Here is a 7,338-nt window from a genome sequence, read left to right as displayed (position 1 = left end):
TAAGGGAAAATTGAGATTTGACCCATCAATTGACATCAAGATTGAAACTTGGCAAAAAATATTTTTTAACTTTCGTAGCTTATTGTAACGTGTCCAGGGGAATCAATTATGGACTTAGAAATATTAACCCGAGGGGCGGGTTTGAGTTGATTTTTACCATAGGTGTCCTTAAATTATGGGATTAGTTTTCCTAGACTAATTTGGACCCGTATTTTCGTTATTGAATAGATTGTGGCTATTGAAGATCATTTGAAGAGATTTTGGCATTTCAAAAGAGGTTGGTGTTCCGGTTATAAGGCAAGTGAGGCTTAAACTCTTAGTTTACTTGCTTTTCATAAAAAGCATATGGTTTGTGTTGTATGTATGCATTTAAACCATTTAGTTCGTGTGAGTGGGCAAGCATGATCTAAATTGGATAATTTTCAAGTTTCTAAAGTAATGACCGTATGAGTCCTTTAGCGTAATTTCGCTTAAATAGATACTATTTATATAAATGTAAAGTTTAGAAGTGGTATTGATTGGATGTATGTTCCACTTATCATATCTTCGAGGGGGCATACTTCCACAGGTCCCATTGATGTTCGATGAGAGATAGATGCTAGAATTTTAAGTAACCCGGGTAAGATGGGGGTAAATAATGCCCTCTCCGGAAGATGGGATAAGACATAGACAAATACGTACTATGTCCCGCGAGCATAAATTCGTATTCGGTGTAGTGCATCTATTGCTTGTCCAGGTAAGATGGGGGTAAATAATGCCCTCTCCGGAAGACGGGGTAAGACATAGACAAATACGTACTATGTCCCGTGAGCATACATTCAGATTCAGTGTATTTCATGTATTGCTCGTCCGGGTAAGATGGGGGTAAATAATGCCCTCTCCGGAAGACGGGGTAAGACATAGGTAAATACGTACTATGTCTATGTCCCATGAGCATAGATTCAGATTTAGAGTATTTCATGTTTTGCTTGTTTATGCTTCATGATTTCAGCTTTAGCTTCAGTGTTTGTATATATTTAATATACTTGGACTGTGTAATTGCTTTTATGCATTATCAGGGATTTCAAAGACTTGCCCCAGGGGTAAGCTGAGAGTGTCGATGATCTTGCTGGGTCTTTTAGACTCACGCTTGTTGATGTTGTATGTGTGCAGGTGTGGTTAACGGTGACCAGGTAGCCGATACTTGATTCATTCCAGCTTCGTTCAGTCCAGTTCAGTAGAGGTGAGCCACCATTAGATCATGGCGGCCTCTTCTTCTTTAGTTGACTTAGTAGTATTCCGAGCTACGTCTCGTACTTCTATATTCAGACTAGTAGTTCCATGACTTAGACATTTGATGGGGTTTATGGGCAAGACTCAGTATTTATATTTCGCTTCCGCACTTTTCTTTATATTATGAGACTTTGCGTATTATTCATTTTATTCGTTAATTTTTGCATGATTAGCTTAGAGGGTTCGCCTTATGGGTAGGAGCTCGTCAGGTGCCCGGTCAAGGCCTGAGTGTCAGATTTGGGTCGTGACAGAAATATTATTCAATGAAGTCATGAGTGTAAATAGAAGAAACGTGGAAAATAAATTCAGTCAGCATAAAAGTACTTCTTGCATTTAAAATATACTGCTAAGGGGTCGTTTGGTTCAAAGGCAAATTATACATGAATTAGTAATGAAGGGATTAGTAATGTATGGATTAGTAATACAGGGATTGTTTTTTATTGGGTGTTTGGTTCATTGCACTAAAATTGGACACAAAAAATACTATTTGAATATTTATTTATTTTTAAAACTAAAAAAATAATTTGTTCCAATTATACCCTTAATGCTTGGCCTATAGATTTCTTGGACGAAAACAAAATTAGTTTTGTCATTTCAGTTTTTTATCAATGCATAAGTTATCCCATGGTGTTGTTTGCATTAAATAATTCCGGTATTAATTATACATGCTCCAAAATATCAACCAAACATGATATAAAATAATACCACATATAATATCATGACTATTTTATCTAAGACCTCTTACCAAACGAGTTCTAAGACACTCCTACGGTGTTATTCGAGATCAATTAATTGAACTTTCACTAATGCTTTAAGATGTATTCTAATATTTAAATATTAGATAAAATAATTAATTAGTCCTACTTAAATTCGTCAATTAGTGTATTGACAATTGATTAGTGAAATGTATGAAACAATTTTGAAACTAAAATTAAAAGTTTAGTATAATTTAAACTTCCTATTTTTTCCTTAATGAAATCGTTAATTTGCCGCCACACATCTATATATGGCTTGTTTTAGACCACAAATTTTCTATCATTTTTTTTTTCAATTCTTAAACTTTGTGTCCAATTAAACACATGTAAATAAATTGAAACGAAGGTAATAATCTTTTCTATCACCTATATGGCTATATATGTATATACATGTCCTGTCTAAATGATTCTTACATTAAACAACTCAACATAAAAGTCTCGTCAATCCCAACCTAACGCGACAGTTTTCCATCATAGTTTCAATCTGTATATCAAGCCACTATATCAAAGAGCTAATTCGTTCGGAACTCAATTATATTGATTGTGCTTTAAATCAAATCTCATATTCACTTAATTAGTTGCAGAAAGAGCCAAAACTAATGTCAATTTCACTAGAAGAATTGGCCATGAGTGGAGCTGATTATCTTATTTAAAGATGGAATTAGCATTGAAGAATTTGAAAATTATGAAGCACAAGTCCCTCCTTATTTGTTAGCAGACGAAAGATGATGAAGATCATGAAGTTTAATCTCAATAAAGACATATATGCCCAAAAATATGTTTATGAATATTCTTTTTGTTCCAAGGAGATTCATAGATGTGAGAATGATGAAGGGGAGCCAAAGAGACCTTTAATATAAAAAAATAAAAAATAAAATCAAACTTTTTGGGAATTCTTGATAAAGAAGGATATAGCAAGTTTTGTTTAGACTAACAGGAATATTCATTGTATAATGTCGTTCTAAATATTGAGGGGTTGGTTAAAAAATCGTTTATTACGTGTTTCTTAATACTATTGTAGTTTTTTTTTTTTTAATAAATGCATAAGTATATTGTACTGAATGATGAGGGTAGATTATTAATTTAATAAAATGACCAAGAAAATACCAAACCCAACCGAATAATATTTTACATGTAATTTTATACATTAAGATTATAAATACTAGCATATTAAATCTTTTGCCTTGGGCCTGCGCTGATGGAAATATCTAACAATCCAACAGGTAATTAACATTCAAGGTTTCAACTCCCAAATCTATTATGATAATCCTATTGAAACTAAATTAATTCCAGCATCTATCAAGCCATAAAATAATTCAACGGTCTTGAGTAGCAAGTCACGTGTTATTTGGTATCTTTCCTCTAGTATGATTAATTTAAAAAAAAAAATATTTTAACTGCAAATCGCCACTAAATGCAATACAGTTGCCACTAAATTTAGCATCTTAATGCAATCATGAATCATAAAACAATATCTTCATAATCGCTGCTAGTTGGTTTTAAAAAAAAAAAAAAAAACCGCAGCAATTTGCTGTCGTGACTCGTGAGTAACGGTTAATGTAAATGGATTTTCAAGTTGACGCTAAATTCGAATGGTTCTATTAATCACTATAATGTAAGATTTGTAGCAAAAAGAGATTTAGTCAAGAAAGTGGAATTAATTATCGTGATACGTCAAGTCCTGTCATTAAACTTATTACTATTAGTTGTTGGCCGGTTGGATAGGGACAATAATCCCGAGATAAAGTGTGGACTATTTTATCATGCGTTCGGTTATGAGTATTAATTAGTTCCAAAATTATTATACTAAATGACGGAATTAGCTATCTCATATAGAAGGTGGGCCGCCTATCGATTGAAATTTCCCTCCTTAGCCGGAGGCGGAACCGGCTCCTTCTGAACCATCCTCGGAAAAGTAAGAAAGGAGAAGGAAACGTGAGTTTCTCGCCTTTTAAGAATATAAAGAAGCGGAGTGTCAACCCAACAAATTAGAGGCACGTATAATGTCTATCTCATTTCACCAACCAAACAACTCCTTAGAGCCTTGGTTCTTATTCGAGACATTCTCACACGTGCAATTTTTCATTCAATAGTAATCCAATTACACTTTTAACTTTCACTAGTCACTACACATGCAGTTGAATATGCTGAGAAGCTTCCTAAAAGTTACCAAAACTTCCATATTTGAATCTGCAGAACATGTGTACATATATGTGTTCATCGTACATATATTATTCCTACGAATCCATGATAATATAGAAGACCCCAATTTGACCTATGATTCTCGTGATAACTTGCCGTACAATCTTGAGTACAACTCTAAGATATTTCCTTTTTTTGGTAGGACTTGTTCAAATATTACCATAAGTTTCGACACAGTTAAGCTCGTCCATTCATGTTTTGGATAAGTTCTTCAGAAATTCTTCCACAATTCATATTATTTATGTGAATTCATAACTTATGGTGCATTGAAGTGTGTGACCATCTCAAGCACACTTTTAATTGGCCAAGATGGAAATTATTTTTGATAATGGGTGGTGGTGAGATTCGATATCAGGACCTTTGCCTACTCTGATATTATATTGAAGTATGTGATCATCTCATGTAAAAACTTAAGCTGTTAGAGAGAAGTAACTTTTAATATGTAATTATATTCGCAACACGGTACATCCGCCGTGACTTAAGATGATTTGAGTCATTGAGTATGTAATGCATTAAAATCCATTGCATATGCAATAGAACGTGAATGCTCGTTAGAATTATTGCAACCATATTTTGTTTTAAGCCTCGTGAGTTTCAGAATACTTGACTAGAAAATATTCATTGAAAGCATGAGTATCAACAGAAAAAAAAAGAAAAAAAAAAACGTGGAAAAAAAGTTCAGTCAACATAGAAAGTACCTCTGGTACTTAAAGTGTAGGTATCTTCGGTGATTTTCGAGATTCAATAAATTGAACTAATTCCACTAATGCTTTAATTAAGATTATTCTTTCGATACAAATTTTTGTTGACGAAAATTACAAGTGATACTATTTTGGTGCAATATACGAATATTTAAATGATAATAAAAACAATTTAATCCTATTTAAATTCAACAACTAGTGTAATTGATTAGCGAAAAATATTAAACAAATTTTGAAGGAAAAAAAAAACTGCATATGCCGTTGCAACAGGATAGCCTTATTATAAGACTGACACGAGAAGTTTCGAATACTTATTCAAATTCAAACGTTTTAAATTTCTTCACAAGTATATTACCTTTTGGCTTTGAAACTTTCTCCAAAATGTCAAAGGTTAATTTCAAGAGTCAAATCAATATTCTGAGTACGTAATGTAAACTTTGCCTTATTCATCACCTCTCTCACTATATATAATTTATTCACAAGTATATTACCTTTTGGCTTTGAAACTTTCTCCAAATGTCAAAAGGTTAATTTCAAGAGTCAAGTCAATATTTTGAGTACGTAATGTAAACTTTGCCTTATTTATCACCTCTCTCTCTATATATATGTATGTATATATATGCCTGTCTAATTGAAACTCTTGCATAAAACAATAACTCAACAAAAAGTCTCATCATCTCATGCATCTCTCTCCAAACCTATAGATCAAGCCATTCTATCAAGAAGTAATTAATCCGTTCAGAACTCAATTGTCTGTTTATAGAAATTAAGGTGGAGCATCATCCTTAGCGCATCATTACTCGTCCTCAAGTCTCATATTTCAATCAAGTTGTTGCACAAAAAGCAAAAAAAAAAATGTCAATTTCGCTTGAAGCATTGGCCATGTTGGGAGCTGATTATCTCAAAGATGGGATGAGCATGGAAGAATTTGAAAAACATGAAGCACAAGTGCCTCCTTATTTGTTAGCTGATCATGAAGAAGAAGTCGAAAATTTCTTCTTAACGAAGAAAAATATCCATCATGAGATTCTTCCCACAAAAAAACAATATGAGTATTCTTTTTTTCTCAAGAGTTTCATAGATGTGAAAATGATGAAGGGGAGCAAAAGAAGGCCTCTATTAATTAGAAACAATACTTTGGGGGGATTCTTGAAAAAGATGGATATAGGAAGTTTTCTTGAGACTATTAGGAAAAGTCATTGTATAATGTCGTTGTAATTAACTGTTCATTTTATTGCTTTTATTTTAAGGTTGAGTTTTAATTAGTTTACTATTATATATTAGCAAATGATGTGGAGATTTGTAGAAGAAGAAGAAGAAATGAATAAGAGAAGAAGAAAGAAAAATAGGTATGAAATTTAAAAAGATAATGTAAATTAAAGTGCCACACAGATGCTCTTGTTCTTTTGCTCTAGCTCCGACATACACTACAAAGAGAGTGATGTCACTTGGCACTGCATGAATGTTTTAGCTAGATAGAAAATGTCATAGCTCAGAGGGTAACAACAACACATCATAATTTAAGTATTAAACTAACAAAACGTGGATAGTCTAGGAAGATTTTGAGGCACTCATGACTCTATTATTAATCATCATACAAACATTTCCTGCATAGTTAATATATCCATAAACCAATCCCTTATGGATTGAATGTCTCTCCATGCATGCACTTCTTGAAAATCAAATTTATACATCTATGAAAATACTCATATCACCCTTGATTGGGTTGAATGTCTCTCCCATTTCCGAAGGGAATGACTATCTGTACTGGAACGGTTGCTGGGGCTGGTGAGGACGCAAGGCTTTACTAACAAAGCTTCATAGATTCTTAGGACTCTAGTCTCGTGTTTACTATGGTGCGTTATGTATCTATGAACAAGATTTCATTAACACGACTTCATAGACTCCTAGAACTTTAGCCTCATGCTTACAAATATTGGTTCGCTATAGACTGACACGACTTCAATCCTTCATGGACTCTCTAAATTTTTTCTCTTATACCAACACTACAAGAAAGTATAGAAATGGCAACAAAAAATTTAATATTTGGCAACAACTTAGTTTTATTGTTGGCAAATGAACCTTTTTGTTGCCATAGTATTGATTATTGTTGCAAAAAGTACTTTTGGCAACCAAAAAAAAAAAAAATTATTGCACGTCGTTGCAATAACAGCCGTTGGGAAAAGTTTATGCAACAATTTTTCTTTTTTTGTTGCCAAAAGTACTTTTGCAACGATAATCAATCTATGGCAACAAAAAAAAAATTGTTGCCAAATATCTTTTTTGCAAATTTGTCACAACACAATTTCAGGTCGATCGAGTTGTGACCGGCACTCAAATAATTGGAAATTTTACACTCCTTGATGATGTAGGACCCTAATTCAGACATACACGCTTTTAAATAGAGA

At 33.1% G+C, this 7,338-nt stretch overlaps 1 long non-coding RNA gene across 1 annotated transcript; it reads left to right on the top strand.

The window, feature by feature from the left end:
* The first annotated feature begins 303 nt into the window (after positions 1-303).
* Positions 304-1,410, top strand: LOC132059033 (uncharacterized). The gene is made up of 2 exons (XR_009415487.1): positions 304-619; positions 737-1,410. It is a non-coding gene; the product is annotated as an uncharacterized LOC132059033 (long non-coding RNA).
* The last annotated feature ends 5,928 nt before the right edge of the window (positions 1,411-7,338 follow it).

The sequence above is a fragment of the Lycium ferocissimum genome, chromosome 6 (genome assembly GCF_029784015.1).
Source record: "Lycium ferocissimum isolate CSIRO_LF1 chromosome 6, AGI_CSIRO_Lferr_CH_V1, whole genome shotgun sequence".
Classification (NCBI taxonomy): domain Eukaryota; kingdom Viridiplantae; phylum Streptophyta; class Magnoliopsida; order Solanales; family Solanaceae; genus Lycium; species Lycium ferocissimum.
Note: the sequence above shows the minus strand (reverse complement) of the source record. Positions and strands in the feature narration are given on the sequence as shown.